At 40.8% G+C, this 21,828-nt stretch overlaps 1 long non-coding RNA gene across 1 annotated transcript in view; it reads left to right on the forward strand.

The window, feature by feature from the left end:
* Positions 1–314: 314 nt before the first annotated feature.
* LOC306655865 overlaps positions 315–21,828 on the forward strand; it is a 32,617-nt gene continuing 11,103 nt past the window's right edge. Inside the window, exon 1 of the long non-coding RNA XR_013762331.1 lies at positions 315–690. This is a non-coding gene — a long non-coding RNA (uncharacterized lncRNA). The remainder of the gene's footprint in view (positions 691–21,828) is intronic.

Consider the following 21,828-nt stretch of genomic DNA (forward strand, 5'->3'; position numbering starts at 1 on the left):
GCGAGCTTTTGTGGTTGTACTATTAAGGGTCAAGGACATGGGGAGAAAGAAAGTACCTCATAGCAGCCAAAAGAAGCAAGATTTAAGGGAAAGGGAAGGGAAGGGAATATTTGCCTCCATGGAAAATACAGTGTATTGTGTTGCTAAAGCTAGCACACTCAGCAGGTCAGGCATGTTAAATGCTTTACCGACTTAAGATTTTCAACTTGGGATGGGCTTATTGGGATGTAACCTCATCTAAATCAAGGAGTATATGTATCTGGAAGGACTTGTTTTTATATTTTTATGGGAAATTCCAGAGCATGCTGGTTTCCTGATGAGGATGATCTAGCAGAGGAGGAGATATTAAAGAACCAGTCGAAAGGGCTGCCTCAGGGGACAGTTTCACCAAGACAAGAGAATGACTGAGATCTGAGCCCCCACCCCACCACACCAGTGGACAGATAACCTCTGCATGGGAAGAGGAAGGACTTTCTCAATTGATATGAAGGATATGATGCTGAAGATGCACATACAGGGGACCAGGAACTGGGCCTTGGGTGACCCTCCCTGTTTCCACCTGTTCTTTAGTTTCTGTCTCCTGCAGTCCAGATACACACAGCTGTGTTCTGCCTGAGATTTCCATCAAAACCAAACTTGTAATCTTTCTTCACTTCCCAAACCTGCTTCTTCTCCTGGCCTTGCACAGTGGTAGGCATTTAGTTATTGAAGACTGATTAATTTAATGCTACTGAAAGTAGTACGATGTACCATCAATGCAGTCTCCTTATTTATTCAGATCTTAATAAAAAACATATTTTCCTAATACAGTGGCTTATACATCAGAGAGTGATTGCATGTGTTCTTGTATTTTCTTACAGAGTAGGAAGGATAGGCAGTCTGGATCCACCTTTACAAAGAAGGAAACAGAGGTTTGGAGAAGTTGCTCAAGTGCAGAATGTTTTTCATTCTAGAAAGCTCATTTTCTAACACTGTTCAAGATTTTGATTTGCCATCAGAAAAAGGGAATTGGCAGTGAACTTATCTTTTAGTCTATTGGGAGCAGAATGCAGTTTCCAACGCTCATGTGTGCATTATTTCTTTAGAGAGACATGTTTTAAGAAGCAAAGAAAAATGTTCTAAGAAATAAACCTATTTCAGGTCAAACAATGATTAGCTCAGAGAAGGTGGGGATGAAAAGATATCGATATATTCTGCACACAGAACAGTACATAACCCATAGCCCAGTGAAATGGCCACTGGGTTGCACTGTGAAGGAGGAGTAGTCCAAAAAAGCAAACAAAAAAACAAACAAAGGCAAAATACATCATGAGTGTACCCCTGGGGTCAGGACCAGGGTTTCCTTTACTTTCACTTCTCTTTTCATTTTTCCCATATGAAAGGAGTGTCTTCACTTTGTCCACTGATATAATTGGGTCCACATCTAGGTATCCAATCAAGAGTTGCACCTGGGCAGAACTTGATAACACCTGTCTGAGGCACAACCTCTGGTCATACCTGATATTCTGTCTGGTTCTCACAGGCTCTATTGCGTTATTTGTCAGAATATGTTACATTGGGCCACCCTCTTTCTTAGGCTGAATCTCCTTAGGAAAAAGTACTGTTTCTTTCATAGAAAGATAACAATATTTAATTAAGCACCTATTCCTGTGTACCAGCAAGGACTGGAGAATCATTCCTTTCTTTACATATGAGGAATTCAAGACCCCATACGTTGAGACTTGGTGGTCAGATGTGAGAGACAAGCTGACCATCCCCAATCTGTCCTGAGTCTGAGTCCCTGCCTGGGTTTTCCTAGGCTTCCACAGGTTTTTCTCCTGCATAGTCCCTCATACCCCATTTCTCTTCCTACTGCCCAGAACTGACTGTTAAGACTTTTTGTGGGAGAACATTTTCAGAAGCATTGACAAAAAAAAAAAAAAAAAAAAAAAGACTTCTTTCTGTTTAACTGTTTAATTATATTTCTGTCCATTGCAAGATTTCTATTTTTATTGGTGGTTGAAATGCTAAATCCCCAGGGAGAACAAATTATGCCATTAGCCATTAGTCAACAATTATCTCAATGGAACTACTTTCCCTTTTATTTATTTATTAATTTTTATTATTTTTATTTTGTTTTTAGATATACACGACAGTAGGGTATATTTTGACATATTGTATATACATGGGATGCAGCCCATTACAATTTTTTTTTAAATTTTTAATTTTAATTAAAAATCATAAATTTACATAGGGCAATGTTGTTTGATTCATTTTGTTATTTTTTCCCCTTCCCTCTCCCCTCCCACCCCTCTTTTCCCTCTATACATTCCTTTCTTCCTCATTCTTACCACCCTCCTTATCCCTAACCCTAAACCTAACCCTAACCCTAACACTAACCCCTCCTACCCCCCACTCCCGTATGTCCTCATCTGCTTATCAACGAGATCATTTGTCCTTTAGTTTTTTGAGATTGGCTTATCTCACTTAGCATGATACTTTCCAATTTCATCCATTTGCCTGCGAATGCCATAATTTTGTCATTCCTCATGGCGGAGGAATATTCCATTGTATATATATGCCACAGTTTCTTTATCCATTCATCAACTGAAGGGCATCTGGGTTGGTTCCACAATCTGGCTATAGTGAATTGAGCAGCTATGAACATTGATGTGGCTGTATCTCTGTAGTATGCAGATTTTAAGTCCTTTGGGTATAGCTGGGATAGCTGGGTCAAATGGTGGTTCCATTCCAAGCTTTCTGAGGAATCTCCATACTGCTTTCCAGAGTGGCTGCACTAGTTTGCAACCCCACCAGCAATGTATGAGTGTACCTTTTTCCCCACATCCTCGCCAACACCTATTGTTACTTATGTTCTTGATAATCGCCATTCTAATTGGGGTGAGATGAAATCTTAGGGTAGTTTTGATTTGCATTTCTCTTATTACTAGAGATGTTGAACATTTTTTCATATATCTGTTGATTGCTTGTACATCTTCTTCTGTGAAGTGTCTGTTCATTTCCTTATCCCATTTGTTGATTGTATTATTTGTATTCTTGGTGTAGAGTTTTTTGAGTTCTTTATAGATTTGGGATATTAGCACTCTATCTGAAGTATGATTGGCAAAGATTTTCTCCCACTCTGTAGGCTCTCTCTTCACATTACTGATAGTTTCCTTTGCTGAGAGAAAGCTTTTTAGTTTGAATCTATCCCAGTTATTGATTCTTGCTTTTATTTCTTGTGCTATGGGAGTCCTGTTAAGGAAGTCTGTTCCTAAATTCTTGTGGTTGAACATGTTGTAGAGTTACACTGGTCATGTACTAATATGTGAGTATAGGAAAGTTACGTCCAATTCATTTAATGTCTTTCCTATTCCCATCCCTGTCCCTTCCCTTCATTCCCCTTTGTCTAATCCAATGAACTTCTACACTTTCCTTCTTTATCTTCCCTTGTTATGTGTTAGTATTCACATTTCAGAGAAAACATTTGACCTTTGGTTTTTTGGGGCTAGCATATAGTCTCCAGTTCCATTCATTAACTGACAAATGCCATAATTTCATTCTTCTTTATGGCCCAGTGATATTCCATTGTGTATATATATCATATTTGCTTTATCTATTCATCTGTTGAAGGGCACCTAGGTTGGTTCCATAGCTTGACTATTGTGAATAGAGCTGCTGTAAACATCGAAGTGGCTGGATCACTGTAGTATGCTGATTTTAAGTCCTTTGGGTATAACCAAAGAGTGGGTCAAATGGTGGTTCTGTTCCAAATCTGCTAAAGAATCACCATACTGCTTTCCAGAGTGGTTGCACCAATTTGCAGTCCCACCAGCAACATATGAATGAACATTTATCCTCACATCCTCACCAACATTTATTGTCAAATGTATTCTTGATAATTGCCATTCTGACTGGAGTGAGATGGAATCTCAGTGTAGTTTTAATTTGAATTTCTGTAATTGCTAGAGAGGTTGAACATTTTTTTGTATGTTTTCTCATTCATATTTCTTCTGTGAAGTGATCCTTCAGTTCCTTGGCCCATTTATTGATTGGGTTATTTGTTTTTTTGTTTTGTTTTGTTTTTGTGATGCTGGGGATTGAATCCGGGGCCTTGTGCTTGTGAGGCGAGCACTCTACCAACTGAGCTGTATCCCCAGCCCTATTTGTTTTTTTGGCGTTCTTTATATAACCTGGAGATTTATGTTCTATCTGAGGTGCATGTGGTAAAGATTTTCTCTCATTCTGTAGGCTCTGTGTTCATGTTCTTGATTGTTTCCTTTGCTGTGAAGAAGCTTTTTAGTTTGATGCCATCCCATTTCTTCCTTCCTTCCTTCCTTCCTTCCTTCCTTCCTTCCTTCCTTCCTTCCTTCCTTCCTTCCTTCCTTCCTTCCTTCCTTCCTTCCTTCCTTCCTTCCTTCCTTCCTCCTTTTTACTTTTTTTGGTACTGGGGATTGAACCCAGTGGCACTCAACCACTGAGCCACATCCCCAGCCCTATTTTGTATTTTATTTAGAGACAGGGTCTCACTGAGTTGTTTAGGACCTTGATTTGCTGAGGCTGGCTTTGAACTTGTGATTCTCCTGCCTTAGCCTCCCAAGCTGCTAGGATAACAGGCATGTGCCACCATGCCTGCCCATTTATTGATTCTTGATTTTACTTCTTGTGCTCAGGAAGTCTGTTCCTGAGCCAATATGATGGAGAGTTGGGCCTACTTTTTCTTCTAGTAGATGCAGAGTCTCTGGTTTAATGCCACAGTTCTTGATCCACTTTGAGCTGCATTTTGTGCAGAGTGAGATATAGAGGTTCAATTTCAATGTACTACAAAGGATTTTCAGTTTTCCCATCACCATTTGTTGAAGAGGCTATCTTTTCTCCAAGCATGTTTATGGAGCCTTTTTCTAGTTTGAGATAACTGTATTTATTTATTTATTTATTTATTTATTTATTTATTTTTTTGCAGTGCTGGGGATCAAACCCAGGGCCTTGTGCTTGCAAGGCAAGCACTCTACTGACTGAGCTATCTCCCTAGACCTGAGATAACTGTATTTATGTGGGTATGTCTCTATATCTTCTGTTCCATTGGTCTTCAATTCTACTTTTGTGCCAATACCATGCCGCTTTTGTTACTATAGCTCTGTAGTATAATTTAAGGTCTGGAATTGTAATGCTTCCTGCTTCACTTTTCTTGCTGAGTATTTGTTTTGGTTATTCTGGGCCTCTTATTTTTCCCAAGTGAATTTCATGACTGCATTTTCTATTTCTATGAAGAACATCATTAAAATTTTAATAGGAATTTCATTAAATTTGTATAACACTTTTGGTAGTATGACCATTTTGATAAATTAATTCTGCCTATTCAAGAGCATGGAAGATCTTTCATTCTTCTAAGGTCTTCTTCAATTTCTTTCTTTAGTGTTCTGTAGTTTCATTGTCAAGATCTTTCTCCTCCTTTTTTAGATTGATTCCCAAGATTTTCTTTTTTGAGGTGATTATGAATGGAACAGCTTTCCTGATTTCTCTTTCAGCTGATTTGTCATTGGTGTGCTGGAACACAATTAATGTATGGGTGTTAATTTTATATCCTGCTACTTTGCTGAATTCATTTATGAGTTCTGGAAGCTTTTTGGTGGACTTTTTGAGTCTGTTTTCCTAATGTAGAATTATGTTGTTGGCAAATAAGGATAGTTTGAGGTCTTCTTTTCCTATTCATATCCCTTGAATTTCTTTCTTTTGTCTAATTGCTCTGGCTAGGGTTTTAAGGACTGTGTTGAATGTGGTGAAAGAGGGCATCCATGTCTTGTTCCAGCTTTTAAAGGGAATGCTTTCAATTTTTCTCCATTTAGAATGGTGTTGGCTTCAGCCCATACAGCTTTAACAATGTTGAGGTTTTTTTCTATTATCCCTAGTTTTTCTGGTGTTTTGAACATGAATGGATACTGTATTTTGTCATATGCTTTTTCTGCAACTCTTGAGATAATCGTGTGGTTCTTGTCTTTAAATCTGTTGATGTGATGAATTACATTTATTGATTTCCTCATGTTGAACCAACCTTGCATTCCTGGAATGAATGCTACTTGATCATGGTGCACTGTCTTTTAAATATGTTTTTTATGTAGTTTGCCAGTATTTTATTAAGAATTTTTGCATTTATGTTCATGAGGAATATTGGTCTGAAGTTTTCTTTCCTTCTACTTTTAGTAAAGGAGTGATTTCCACATTGTATTGTTTGATATTAGTACATATTGCAGAAAAAGAAACTCCGCTTGAGTTGTATTAACTCTAAGAAATCATTTCCTTTTTAATAGGATTTCTCCACACCTTGGGCTCTCCCAAATAGCATTTCTTAACATGTATATGAAAAGGTAAATTTCTGAAGGATTAGTTCTGGGTGCTTTTGCTCTCTGAGAAAGTCTCTGTAAAAAACAGTGCTGAATTTTCCAGGAAGATGTGGATTTGTGCTGGCCTCACACTCAGAAGCTCAGTGGCCCTGGGTAAGCTGTGAATTGCTTTAAGATTCAATTTCCTTATCCAAAAGAATGTTAATAATCCTTACCTCACATTAAATGAGAAAATATGAATTATTTTTAATGAGAAAAACTGTAGATAGGAAACATGACCATTTCATTTACCAGGTGACTTTAGTATTAGTATTTGTTCATTCCTCACAACTTTGTTGGGCACCCACTACCAAGAGGTAGGACTCTGGAGCTTGTGGAGCTCAGTGTTCATGGACCAGGTGACCCACACACATTGCTTGCTTCCAGATTTAAGTCTCTGATAGACGGATCATGTGGCAAATGCCCACACTCTGTGTTGGGGGCATGGGACTCAACAGAAGAGAGAGAGAGAGACAATATATAAACTGGATTATTTTCACATTTCAGGATAAAACTTTCTTGGTAACTGCTGGATATGATTGTGCATATTTTATTTCTGACTTACATTTGCATTTCTAAGAGTTTTTTTTTTAATGTTGATGGACTTTTATTTTATTCATTTATTGTAAGTGGTGCTGAGAATTGAACCCAGTGCCTCACACATGCTAGGCAAGTGCTCTACCACTGAGCCACAACCCCAGCCCTGGTTGGTTGTTTTGTGTGCTCTTTTCTTTAGTTTTAGATCAGGGATGGACTCATACGTTTTTGTTATGCTTGACTTGGCTTTATTTTGTTAATATTTTTGTTGTCACTTTTGTCTACATTCTTCCATGAAAAGCTTGCTATTTATTTCCAGTCTTTCTTGCCTCTATTGATACTTTCATCGTTATGAATATTCCTTTGGAAGAGTCTTTGCCTATACCTATAGTTTTGGATATGCAACATCATCACTTATTCCTCTAAATAGCTTTAAATTTCAGTTTTTATTTCTTTTTATCCTGAGTTATTGATAAGTTTTATTCTATTTTATTTTTTTAGTTTTTAGAGTTAATTGATTTTTTTTTGCTTATTATTTTATTTATTTATTTTATTATTGACTTTTACTGCATCACAGAGAATAATTGCAGCCCAAATGATTTCCACTTTAGGGGATTATTTGACATTTTCTTTGTGACACTCTATATGGTCAACTTTTGAGATTTTGTGAAAATGATATATGTTCACTACTTATATGGAACAAAATTTTATGGGCACCCATAAACACACATGGTTTAGAAGTCAATATTTATTGATTTGGTGATGTACTGGCCATGGGATAAGAAAGGAGGGGCAATTTATAGATAATTTCAAGTTCTGATTTGTGTAACTGACTGATGGAGATTCCACTGAGATAAAGACACCAGAGAAAGTCCTAGCTGGTGAAGGTCAAATGGTAGGCTCAGCTGGACGAGGTAATTTTGCTGTAGTTTTGTGATACCCGAGAGGAGGAACCAAAGTAGGGGAGGAAGGCTGATTAATTGGTCTGGAAGCTACAGGTAAGGTCAGCACTGGGCACAAAAATGGATGATGCTTTGTCATGTAGATGACATCTGTGACTGTGGCTAGACAGAGAGAAAAGAAAGAGGGGTAAGAGGTAAGAGTGGTATTGAGCAACTGACACTCAGAGGTGGCCAAGGAGCAGCGTGGGAGTCTAGAGACGTGGGGAGATAGTTCCAGGAGGCTGTCCTCACGGAAGCCAGGGAAGAGTCTATTTCCAGAACAAGATCTGGATGAAAGTCAGCTGTTTTTTTTTTGTGTTTTGGGGATGCCATTTTGATTGAATTAAAAGGAAATGATATGGTTTTATTGCTGCTTCTTTTTTATAGCTGAGATTTTTCTTCTATAATTCCAAACATCTTTTCCACAAAATAAAGAGGTTTTTTGACTGAACTGCCTGGGGATACTCTTCACTAAATTCATTAGTAGATGAAGTGGGTGCTGAAAATTTAAAGTTATGCTAATGAAAAATTTTATGGTTGTGGGGGAGGCAATGTCCACACAGGATTTCAGCATTATTCCACCATGCAGTGATTTTAGTATTCATCACGCACCTTTATGCATGGTCTGTACCGTGCCTGTTAATCACTGTTAACAACAGCGTGTGTCTGAGATCCGGGCAGGAAGCTCTGTGGTGAGGATGACAGTCGCTCACCAGAGTTAACCAAGATGAAGTGGTGGTAGACACTCCATTTAAAGTCTCACTTAGCATTTTTAATTCACCTCACCTTGGGTGGCAAATGCAGTTTGCATAATTCATGAGAGGGGTTATGGTGGGAAAAAACACAGCAGAAGGAAAGAAGCACAAGCAAATTGATTTTCTTTTAGAAAATGCAAAAACAGCTGGTGGAAGGAACTGCCAAACATAAAATCACAGTTTTTATGTCAGAGCTTAAAAGGACCCCAGAGAGCCATCATTTGGCTCACTTCTCTCATGACACACTGGGAAGAACCAAAGGGTCCAAGGTCACCTAGTGTGCCTGAGAACCTCACCCCCAGGGAGTTAGGGCTGCCACTACCAGGTCATCATAGTGTCTGCTCTGAAGCCCAAGTGGCAAATACCTGCACTGCTCATCATTTGACCTGTTCCCTCCACTGAGAGTGTTTTCCCACTAGGTTGACTTGTCATTAAGTGCTCTGTGCTCCCCTGCGGCCCTCTCTGCCCCTTTGAGCAGGGGACATCCCCAAGCTTCAGTCAGATTTCCCAATGTCTGCCGATCTGTCTAAACCAATAGGGCAGGTGCCCACTTAAAAGCCAGGGCCCCCTGCATGAACCTGGCAAGACCCCACCATCTGACTTGTACTGGGCCTTGTTAGTTAGTGCCCTTGTTGAGCTTCAGAAAATGACTACCCAAAATAGACCGCTTTGGACTCTGAATGGAGAACCTGGGGAACAGCAAATGCAGGGAAGGGCTTCCCTGATGTTCCCTTATCTACTTGAAGACCAGATCTGTCAAAGAGGATCACAACTGCCTCTTGCTGAAATTTCATTACCCAGATAAGATTAAACTCATATCACAGAGGAAGAGATTGAAAAGAAACCCCAGACCTAGAGCACAGAGGAAGTCTGTTCTAGGGCATTTTCTGTTCTCTGGGTTCATTCATCTTCCCTAAAAGTCATTTATTCTACCACTTTCCTCTCCTCTATGGAGAGGGTATTCAAGGCTCAACCATCTGGCCCTGCTTTGAGTTTCATATTTCCATATTGCTCTGGTGAACATTGGCATGCTTAAAATTTGCATGCCTTTTCTCTTATTAATCTTTTGTCAGTTTATTTCGGCAGACTCAATTATCCAACTTTCAGAGAGAAAGTTTGACCTTCCCTGTACTCTCCTCTATGGAGGTACCTGTGTATGTTCAGGAAGAGACACTGAAGGCCTGGAGTGCTGCCCAGGTCCACAGGATGGGCCACCATGCATCAGCACATGCCTGTGCCCTGCACCAACCTTCAGAGCATAAAATATCTGTTCCCGCTTCCCTCTACCTTCCAAATCTTATGCAAGTTGCATTCTCTGGCCAGGGGTACCTGGAAGCACACAGAGGCAAGGACTGGGAAGTGTAGTTCTAGTGTCCTTTCACAGACATGGTGCAAACTGCCACAGGAATGCAAGGAAGAGAAAGCAGTATTTTAAGAAGACAGTGAATCTATTTTTTGATATGTTGAACCTGAGGTATCTCTATGACTTGCTAGAAAGAACTCTGGTAGACAAATGACAGTTCTAGAATAAAGGACTACATTTAGGAAATATCAGTTATATACGTTGGAGTCAGCAAAGGGTTAGGGTTGTTTCAAGGAAGAAGAACCCTTGAAAACTCTGGTAATTAACTGGGCATCATGGTGCATGCCTGTCATCCCAGTAACTTGAAAGGCTGAAGCAGGAGGATGGCAAGTTTGAGGCCATCTCAGCAATTTTTTAAGACCCAGTTCAGTGCTAAAATGCCCCTGAGTTCAATTTTCTGTATCAAAAAAAAAAAAAAAAATAGAGTCTCTATCAGTCAAATTTACTGTATAATAAACAATCCCACAATCTCAGTGCTTTGCCGGAATTCTTATTTTTACCTTGTGGTATACATTGGTGCTGAGGTAGGAGGCTTGCTTGTTTGAGGCCAACCTGGAACCTTAGCAAGATGCCATCTCAAATATTAAAAATTGAAAATAAATAAATAAATAAATAAATAAAGTCATCGATGTCCTGCTTTATGTAAACAGATGAAGGGTAGAGTACTTTCCTGTATTTGCTTCTTATTTGCCTTTAGGCAATGATCCTTATGCAAAAAAGGCACATTTCGGAGGTGACATATTCTGGCCTGCACAATGCTGAGTTTGGTGGTCACCTCTCAGCCCTGGCTCTGCTTCCATCTCCTCAGTCAGTAACTTGCCTCATGGAGCAGCCACTGCAGGGGACATGCCAGTCGTGTGATAGGGAAGAGCAAGCTGGCAAGTTGTAATTGTTTTTTAAGTGTTAGCCTGAATGTGCAACAGATAACTCGTACTTCCTCTGCATTTGCTGAGAGTCTCAGGGATGACCATATACTAGTGTGGTAGGGATTTGCCCCTCCCACACGGGGCACCAATTATACACTCTGTCTCAGTGCCCAACTGGGGACAAAATGATCCTGACATGGTATAAAGGAAAAGATCAGAGAGACCAGAAAAAAAATTCACAGAAAATCACTGTGCTTAAATTAGAGGTAGGTAAATCACAAAGGCGAACTACCTCATTAGCAGGCAGGTAGGGTGGGGTGTTGGTGGAGGCACCAGGCACATTCGATGGTGAGTGAGAGGCTGCTGGGAGTGCTGGGCCCTAATGCAAATGTCATTGCTGCAAAATGTGGCCTCAATGCATTAGCCTTCGTCCTGGAAAGAAATCTCTCTAAGCATTAAGTGTGATTTCTTAACTGAATATGAGTTGTAAATAATTGATTTCTCCCCCAGGCTATAATTTCCAAAAGAACTCTCTCATTTTCTTATTAATGTGTAGCTTAGATGAGGAAGAGTTGAATTAAGATGCCGACTTATCCAGAGACAGCTTTGACTGCAGCTTACAAAGAACTACAAACATTCACAGCACAGATCATACACCTGATCACAGGTCATGCAATGAAGACTTAAAATTTAAAAAGCTGTTCCCACAAAACGCAGGTCTGACAATAACACATGGCAGAGCATGAAGGGTTTGTGTAGAGTGAGGGGAAAAAGTGTCCGAATTTGGTAGGCTGCCTGCTGGCCACAAGTCCTGGTGGTTGGGGGAAGAGAACTTCCTATCTCAGAGATCAAAGTTTGTTTATTTGTTTTGATGCTGGAGATGGAATCCAGAGCCTCACACATCTAAGCAAGTGCTCTACCACTGAGCCACACCCTTTGCTCTGCAAATTTTTTTTCTGTGGAGGCAGAGAGTAAACACTTCAGGCTGATGGTACCAGACCACATGGTTGATCCAGACACAGGAAACAAATGGAAGCAGACTTTCCATGGGAAATGGGCTTTCAGCAGCTCCCTCACTGTCCCTCTTGGTCTAGTGTCTTTGACTCAAAGTGAGCCTGGCCCATTTGGCTTCCCTTTCTCCCCTAGTCTGCAGTTGTTTGTGTGCCTTTAAGGAGAATTGGAGCTGCTAGTTACCCAAGTTCTGCAGTGACCCTTCCTTTCCATCACTACTGGCCTCCATCAGTGGCTGCCTGTGAATCACCTCAAATAGCACTAAATTCAGTAACAATGGCTACAAAACAAACCACATGTGCCCCTGCCGCTGGTCTGCTTCTGGGTCCTCTGCCAACCTCACCTGCTGCTTAAGGGTGAAGCTGCTTATCACACTGGGTTGATGTAGCTTTAGTAAATAATAAAGCACAACATTCCTCCTGTGAAAAATGCTCTAAGACACATGTCCAAGGATAAGAGTAAGTACGGTGTCACACAGGTGGGTGGCATGGGTTGATCCATGGGTACTAAGTTACAGTCAGATACCAGCAAGGAGTTCCTGGTATGCTCTTGCACAGTATTTTGACTATAGATAACAATAATGTACTATATATTTTATGGAGCTTAAAGAACTAGAAAAGGCAATCAGCAATCATGAAATTCATTTGGAAAAATAAGACACCTGGAATAGTCAAAGAAATCCTTAGCAAGAAGAGTAAAGCAGGAGGTATCACAATACCAGACTTTAAACTATACTACAGAGAAATAGTAACAAAAAAGCATGATATTGGTACTAAAATAGACAGGTGGACCAACAGTACAAAACAGAAGACACAGAGACAAATCCACATAAATACAGTTCTCTCATAATAGACAAAAACACAGAAAATATACATTGGAGAAAATATAGCCTCTTCAATAATGGGTGCTGGGAAAACTGGAAATCCATATGTAACAATATGAAATTAAAACTCTACCTCTCACCCTGCCCCAAAATCGACTCAAAGTAGATCAAAGACTTAGGCACTAGAACAGAGCTCCTATGCCTAAAAGAAGAAAAAATAGACCAAATCCTCATCATGTTGGCTTAGGGCCTGACATCCTTAACAAGTCTCCTAAAGTGCAAGAAGTAAAATCAAGAATCAATACAGGAGGAGGCACGCAGTGAGTTGCTTGGACTCCTAGTGACCGCACTGGAATAATGGGCGGCTGTCTGGAGGAAGAGGAGTGCGGCGGGTCTCTGGGACTCAGAGTGATTGTACGGGGCCCCAGGTGGCTGCTCAGAGCAGGGGCCGCATAGCCAGGCGATTAGGTGCAGAACAGGGTCCCAGGATCTAGGAGGCTTCTTGGTGGAAGAGCTGCACAGAGACACGCTTAGGGGCGGAGCGAAGGTTCCAGGACTGCGGGCTGATTCTCTGACGAGGGGCAGCCTAAGGAGATTCATCTGTGAAGGGTGAGGCTCCCAGGCCCAGGAGGTAGGGCCGGGCCCCGGGGAATTTTGCAGAGGAAGGCAGCCCGGCCCAGGCGGTAGCTGTAAATTGAGGGGAACCTCTAGGAAGGGAACTGACCAGCGAGACCTCCCCACCAGGTGAGTCTTCCCTACCGGGTGAGGTCTCCCCAAAAGGATGGTAAAACCAGAGACACAGGCCCAAACAGGCCTTGCCTCAGCCTGCAGCCTAGTTCCCCTTTGGATGACCATTGGTCAACAAGTGGAGACACCTCTGCCCACTAGCAGGGAATATACCCCACCTGAAGGCCACCACTCCTAGAGAGGCAGCTTCCTTGTGGAGCACTGCATTATCAACTTCCTCCAAGACTTCAGCCTACTGAACGCTAAGAGGGGATATATATAGAAATCTTCAGGGACATTGTAAGTCAATAGAGGAAATCTGCAATATCTCAGTGGTCCACTGATACCTGAACAATATGAGAAAACAAGGAAGAAAATGCCGCAAACAAATCTAGATGTTACATCAATAAAACCCAGTGACAGCATGGCAGAAGAAATGACAGAAAAGGAGTTCAGAATGTACATAATTAAAATGATCAGGAAAGCAAACGATGAGATGAAAGAGCAAATGCATGCACTGAATGATGAGATGAAAGAGCAAATGCAGGCATTGAATGATCGCACCAATCGACAGTTAAAAGAGGAAATACAGGAAGCAAAAGATCATTTCAATAAAGAGTTAGAGATATTGAAAAAAAACCAAACAGAAATCCTTGACATGAAGGAAACAATAAACCAAATTAAGAACTCCATAGAAAGCATATCCAGTAGGATAGAACACCTGGAAGACAGAACCTCAGACATTGAAGACAAAATATTTAACCTGGAAAACAAAGTTAAACAAACAGAGAAGATGGTAAGAAATCATGAACAGAATCTACAAGAACTATGGGATATCATGAAAAGGCCAAATTTAAGAATTATTGGGATTGAGGAAGGCCTAGAGAAACAAACCAAAGGAATGAACAATCTATTCAATGAAATAATATCAGAAATTTCCCAAATCTGAAGAATGAAATGGAAAATCAAGTTCAAGAGGCTGATAGGACTCCAAATACACAAAATTACAACAGACCCACACCAAGGCACATTATAATGAAAATACCGAACATACAAAATAAAGACAGAGAGTTTTTCAAGATGGCGGCCTAGAGGGTGGCTGCATTACGTGTTGCTCCAGAACTCAGGATTCAAGAGAGGAGATATTGAGACGCTTGGGACCAACTCAAAGTAGCCGGGTGACTCTCACCCCCTGGGGGGGCATCCCGGATGGGACAGGGGTCCTGGAACGCAGGAAACTTTGTGAAGTAGAACTGCCGGCGAGACGCCCCTCCCCCCGCTGGAGCGCCATAGAGGAGGCCGGTCGGCACAGCGCTGAGACTCGGAGCAGCCACTGGGGCTCCGGCGGCTGCCCGGGGGAGGAGTGGCGGGGAGAACTGTGTGGACTCAGGACACCGGGGCCTGCCCTGAGGAGGAGGAGAGGAGCGTGGCCACTTGGATTCGGAGAGACTGCGCCAGAGCTGCAGGCGGTTGCCAGAGGAGAAGCCGCGCGGCGAGCTGTTTGGAATCAGAACGACGCTTCTGAACCCCGGGGCCTGCCCTGAGGACAAGGAGGAAGAGGAGCAGCCGCTTGGATTCGGGTGACTATACGGGAACTACAGGCGGTTGCCAGAGAAGGGGCTGCGTGGCGAGCTGTTTGGACCCTGACCACTTCTGAACCCCGGGGCCTGCCCGGAGGAGTAGGAGAAGGAGGAGAAGGAGCGCGGCGGGTCCTTTGGACTCGCAGTGACTGCATTAGCGCTCCAGGCGGCTGCTCAGAGGAGAAGGCGAGTGGTGAGTTGTTTGGTCTTAAAGTGACAGCTCCTGAACACAGGGGGGCTGCCTGGAGGAGAAGCGTGGTGGGACGCTTGGTCTTGAGGGACCACACCAGAGTTCCGGGCGGTTGCCCAGAGGACCCGTGCAGCGGGTCACGTGGATTCAGAGCCACTCAGAGGGACTGCTCCTGAACACCCGGGGGGTTATCTGGAGAAGGAGGAGGAACGGGCAGGGTCACTTAGACTCGGAGTGATTGATTGCCCTGGGCTACGGGTGGTTGGTGGGAGGAGGAGGCACGAAGTGAGTTTCTTGGACTCCTAGTGACCGCACCGGCATACTGGGCAGCTGTCTGGAGGAAGAGGCCTGTGGCGGGTCTCTGGGACTCGGAGCGATTGTTCGGGGCCACAGGTGGCTGCTCAGAGGAGGGGCCACGCAGCCAGGCGATTAGGTGCAGAACAGGGTCCCAGGATCTAGGAGGCTTCTGGGTGGAAGAGCCGCACAGAGACAGGCTAAGGGCGGAGTGAAGGTTCCAGGCCTATGGGCAAATTCTCTGAGGAGGGGCAGCCTAAGGAGATTCATCTGCGAAGGGTGAGGCTCCCAGGCCCAGGAGGTAGGGCCGGGCCCCTGGAAACTTTGCAGAGGAAGGCAGCCCAGCCCAGGCAGTAGCTGTAAATTGAGGGGAACCTCTAGGAGGAAACTGACCAGCGAGACCTCCCCACCGGGTGAGTCTTCCCTGCTGGGTGAGGTTTCCCACAAGGACGGTAAAACCAGAGGCTCAGGCCCAAACAGGCCTTGCCTCAGCCCACAGCCTAGGTCCCCTTTGGATGACCATTGGTCAACAAGTGGAGGCACCTCTGCCCACTAGCAGGGAATATACCCCACCTGAAGGCCACCACTCCTAGAGAGGCAGCTTCCTTGTGGAGCACCACATTATCAAACTCCTCCAAGACTTCAGCCTACTGAAGGCTAAGGTGGGATATATATAGAAATCTTCAGGGTCATTGTAAATCAACAGAGGAAATCTGCAATATCTCAGCGGTCCACTGATATCTGAACAACATGAGAAAACAAGGAAAGAAAATGCTGCAAACAAATCTAGATGTTACATCAATAAAACCCGATGACAGCATGGCAGAAGAAATGACAGAAAAGGAGTTCAGAATGTACATAATTAAAATGATCAGAGAAGCAAACGAGGAGATGAAAGAGCAAATGCAAGCATTGAATGATGAGATGAAAGAGCAAATGCAAGCATTGATTGATCGCACCAATCGACAGTTAAAAGAGCAAATACAGGAAGCAAAAGATCATTTCAATAAAGAGTTAGAGATATTGAAAAAAAAAACAAACAGAAATCCTTGACATGAAGGAAACAATAAACCAAATTAAGAACTCCATAGAAAGCATATCCAATAGGATAGAACACCTGGAAGACAGAACCTCAGACATTGAAGACAAAATATTTAACCTTGAAAACAAAGTTGAACAAACAGAGAAGATGGTAAGAAATCATGAACAGAATCTACAAGAACTATGGGATATCATGAAAAGGCCAAATTTAAGAATTATTGGGATTGAGGAAGGCCTAGAGAAACAAGCCAAAGGAATGAACAACCTATTCAATGAAATAATATCAGAAAATTTCCCAAATCTGAAGAATGAAATAGAAAATCAAGTTCAAGAGGCTTACAGGACTCCAAATACACAAAATTACAACAGACCCACACCAAGGCACATTATAATGAAAATACCTAACATACAAAATAAAGACAGAATTTTAAAGGCTGTGAGAGAAATGAACCAAATTACATTCAGGGGGAAACCAATACGCATATCAGCAGATTTTTCAATCCAGACCCTAAAAGCTAGAAGGTCCTGGAACAACATTTTTCAAGCCCTGAAAGAAAATGGATGCCAACCAAGAATCTTATACCCAGCAAAACTTACCTTCAAATTTGACGATGAAATAAAATCCTTCCATGATAAAAAAAAGCTAAAAGAATTTACAAAAAGAAAGCCAGCATTACAGAACATTCTCAACAAAATATTCCATGAGGAAGAGATGAAAAACAAAGAAGCAAATCAGCAAAGGGAGGAATTATCCTAAAGGAATTGTCAAATAAAGGAGGAAACAAGTTGTGTCAAACAAATAAATAAACAAAATTTTAAAAATGAACCAAATGACCGGGAAACCAAATCATTTCTCTATAATAACCCTGAACGTTAATGGCCTGAATTCATCAATCAAAAGACATAGACTGGCAGACTGGATTAAAAAGAAAGATCCAACAATATGTTGCCTGCAAGAGACTCACCTCATAGAAAAAGATACCCATAGATTAAAGGTGAAAGGATGGGGAAAAACATACCATGCACATGGACTCAGCAAAAAAAGCTGGAGTATCCATCCTCATTTCCGATAGTGTGGACTTCAAGCCAAAGTTAGTCAGAAGGGATAAAGAAGGTCATTTCATACTGCTTAAGGGAAGCATAAATCAGCAAGATATAACAATCATAAACATCTATGCCCCAAACAGTGGCTCATCTATGTATGTCAAACAAATCCTTCTCAATTTCAGAAACCAAATAGACCACAACACAATAATACTAGGTGATTTTAACACGCCGCTCTCACCACTGGACAGATCTTCCAGACAAAATTGAGCAAAGAAACCATAGATCTCAACAACACAATCAATAATTTAGACTTAACGGACATTTATAGAATATTCCATCCAACCAAGAGTGAATACACTTTCTTCTCAGCAGCACATGGATCCTTCTCTAAAATAGACCATATATTATGCCACAAAGCTAATGTTAGCAAATACAAGAAGATAGAGACACTAGCATGTATTCTATCAGATCATAATGGATTGAAGTTAGAAATAAATGAAAGAGTAAAACACAGAAACTATTCCAACATCTGGAGATTAAACAATATGCTATTATATGATGAATGGATAACAGAAGATATTAGGAAGGAAATTAAAAAATTCTTAGAGGTAAATGAGAACAAAGAAACATCATATCAAAACCTCTGGGACACTATGAAAGCAGTACTTAGAGGGAAATTTATTTCATGGAGCGCATTTAATAAAAGAAGTAAAACTCAACAAATAAACAACCTAACACTACAGCTCAAAGCCTTAGAAAAAGAACAGAACAGCACCAAAAGTAGTAGAAGACAGGAAATAGTTAAACTCAGAGCTGAAATCAATGAAATTGAAACAAAAGAAACAATACAAAAAATTGACAAAATAAATAGTTGGTTCTTCAAAAAAATAAACAAAATTGATAAACCTTTAGCCACACTAACAAAGAGAAGACGAGAGAAAACCCAAATCACTAAAATTCGGAATGAACAAGGAAATATCACTACAGACAGGATTGAAATACAAAACATAATTAGAAGCTATTTGAAAATCTATACTCCAACAAAATAGAAAATTTCAAAGACATCAACAGATTTCTAGAGACATATGAATTGCCTAAACTGAACGAGGAGGACATACACAATTTAAATAGACCAATTTCAAGTACTGAAATAGAAGAAGTTATCAAAAACCTACCAACAAAGAAAAGTCCGGGACCAGATGGGTTCTCAGCCGAGTTCTACAAAACCTTTAAAGAAGAGCTCATTCCAATACTTCTCAAAGTATTCCATAAAATAGAAGAGGAGGGAACCCTCCCAAACTCATTCTATGAAGCCAATATCACACTGATACCTAAACCAGACAGAGACTCATCAAGGAAAGAAAATTTCAGACCAATATCCTTAATGAACATCGACGCAAAAATTCTCATCAAAATTTTAGCAAATCGCATACAAAAACATATTAAAAAGATAGTGCACCATGATCAAGTGGGTTTCATCCCAGGGATGCAAGGTTGGTTCAACATCAGGAAATCAATAAACGTCATTCACCATATTAATAGACTTAAAGTCAAGAATCACATGATTATTTCAATAGATGCAGAAAAAGCATTTGATAAAATACAGCACCCCTTCATGCTCAAAACACTAGAAAAAATAGGGATAGTGGGAACATTCCTTAACATTGTAAAGGCCATTTATGCTAAGCCCATGGCTAATATCATTCTAAATGGTGAAAAACTGAAAGCATTCCCCCTAAAAACTGGAACAAGGCAGGGATGCCCTCTTTCACCACTTCTATTCAACATCGTTCTTGAGACTCTGGCCAGAGCAATTAGACAAACCAAAGAAATTAAAGGGATACGAATTGGGAAAGAAGAACTCAAACTATCCCTGTTCGTTGATGACATGATTATATATTTAGAGGAACCTGGAAATTCCACCAGAAAACTCTTAGAACTCATAAGTGAATTCAGTAAAGTAGCAGGTTACAAGATCAATGCCCATTAATCCAACGCATTTTTATACATAAGTGATGAATCTTCAGAAAGAGAAATTAGGAAAACTACCCCATTCACAATAGCCTCGAAAAAAATAAAATACTTGGGAATCAATCTCACAAAAGAGGTGAAAGACCTCTACAATGAGAACTATACAACACTAAAGAAAGAAGTTAAAGAACACCTTAGAAGATGGAAAGATCTTCCATGTTCTTGGATAGGAAGAATTAATATTGTCAAAATGGCCATACTACCTAAAGTGCTATACAAATTCAATGCAATTCCAATTAAAATCCCAATTGTGTACCTTACAGAAATAGAGCAAGCAATTATGAAATTCATCTGGAAGAATAAGAAACCCAGAATAGCTAAATCAATCCTTAGCAGGAAGAGTGAAACAGGGTCATTGCAATACCAGATCTTCAACTCTACTACAAAGCAATAGTAACAAAAATGGCATGGTATTGGTACCAAAATAGAAAGGTAGATCAATGGTACAGAATAGAGGACACAGACACAAACCCAAATAAATACAATTTTCTCATACTAGACAAAGGTGTCAAAATATGCAATGGAGAAAAGATAGCCTCTTCAAACAAATGGTGCTGGGAGAATTGGAAATCCATATGAAACAGAATGAAACTAAACCCATATCTCTCACCATGCACGAAACTAAACTCAAAATGGATTAAGGACCTTGGAATCAGACCAGAGACCCTGTAGATTATAGAAGAAAAAGTAGGTCCAGATCTTCAACATGTCAGCTTAGGACCAGACTTCCTTAACAGGACTCCCATAGCACAAGAAATAAAAGCAAGAATCAATAACTGGGATAGATTCAAACTCAAAGCTTTCTCTCAGCAAAGGAAACTATCAGCAATGTGAAGAAAGAGCCTACAGAGTGGGAGAAAATCTTTGCCTCTCATACTTCAGATAGAGCACTAATCTCCAGAATCTATAAAGAATTCAAAATCTCTACTCCAAGAATACAAATAATCCAGTTGACAAATGGGCTAAGGAAATGAATAGACACTTCACAGAAGAAGATCTACAAGGAATCAACAAACATATGGAAAAATGTTCAACATCTCTAGTACTAAGAGAAATGCAAATCAAAACCACCCTAAATTCCATCTCACCCCAATTAGAATGGCGATTATCAAGAATCAAGCAACAACAGGTGTTGGCGAGGATGTGGGGAGAAAGGTACACTCATGCATTGCTGGTGGGGCTGCAAGTTGGTGCAACCACTCTGGAAAGAAGTGTGGAGATTCCTTAGAAAACTTGGAATGGAACCACCATTTGACCCAGCTATCCCACTCCTTGGCCTATACCCAAAGGACTTAAAAGCAGAATACTACGGAGATACAGCCACGTCAATGTTCATAGCTGCTCAATTCAGAATAGCCAGACTGTGGAACCAACCTAGATGCCCTTCAATTGTTGAATGGATAAAGAAACTGTGGTATATATATATATATACAATGGAATATTACTCCGCCATAAAGAATGATAAAATTATGGCATTTGCAGGCAAATGGATGAAATTGGAGAATATCATGCTAAGTGAGATAAGCCAATCTCAAAAAGCCAAAGGACGAATGATCTCGCTAATAAGTGGATGATGACCATAATGGGGGGAGGGAGGGGTTAGGGTTAGAGTTAGGGTTAGGGAGAGGGGCATGTATAGAGGAAGGAAGCACTGTATAGATGGAAAAGAGGGATGGGCGGGGTGGGGGGAAGGGAAAAAATAACAATGAATCAAACAACATTACTCTATGTAAATTTATGATTGCACAAATGGTATGCCTTTACGCCATGTACAAACAGAGAAACAACATGTATCCCATTTGTTTACAATAAAAAAAAAACTGAAAAAAAAAAATTAAAAAGAAAAAACATAAAAAAAAAAGAATCAATACAGGGGATGGATTCAAGCTAAAAAGCTTCTTCTCAGCAAAGGAAACAATAACATGAAGAGAGAGCTTATAAAATGGGAGAAAAATCTTTACTGCACATGCACCTCAGATATAGCACTAATCTCCAAGATATATAAAGAACTTAAAAAACTTAACACCAAAAAAACCAAATAACTCAATCAATAAGTGGGCTAAGGAACTGAGCAGACACTTCACAGAAGTGGCCCATTTGGCTTCCCTTTCTCCCCTATTCTGCAGTTGTTTGTGTGCCTTTAAGGAGAAATGGAGCTGCTAGTTACCCAAGTTCTGCAGTGACCCTTCCTTTCCATCACTACTGGCCTCCATCAGTGGCTGCCTGGAATCCACCTCAAATAGCACTAAATTCAGTAACAATGG

The sequence above is a fragment of the Sciurus vulgaris genome, assembly GCF_902686455.1.
Source record: "Sciurus vulgaris genome assembly, chromosome: 3".
NCBI classification, from domain to species: domain Eukaryota; kingdom Metazoa; phylum Chordata; class Mammalia; order Rodentia; family Sciuridae; genus Sciurus; species Sciurus vulgaris.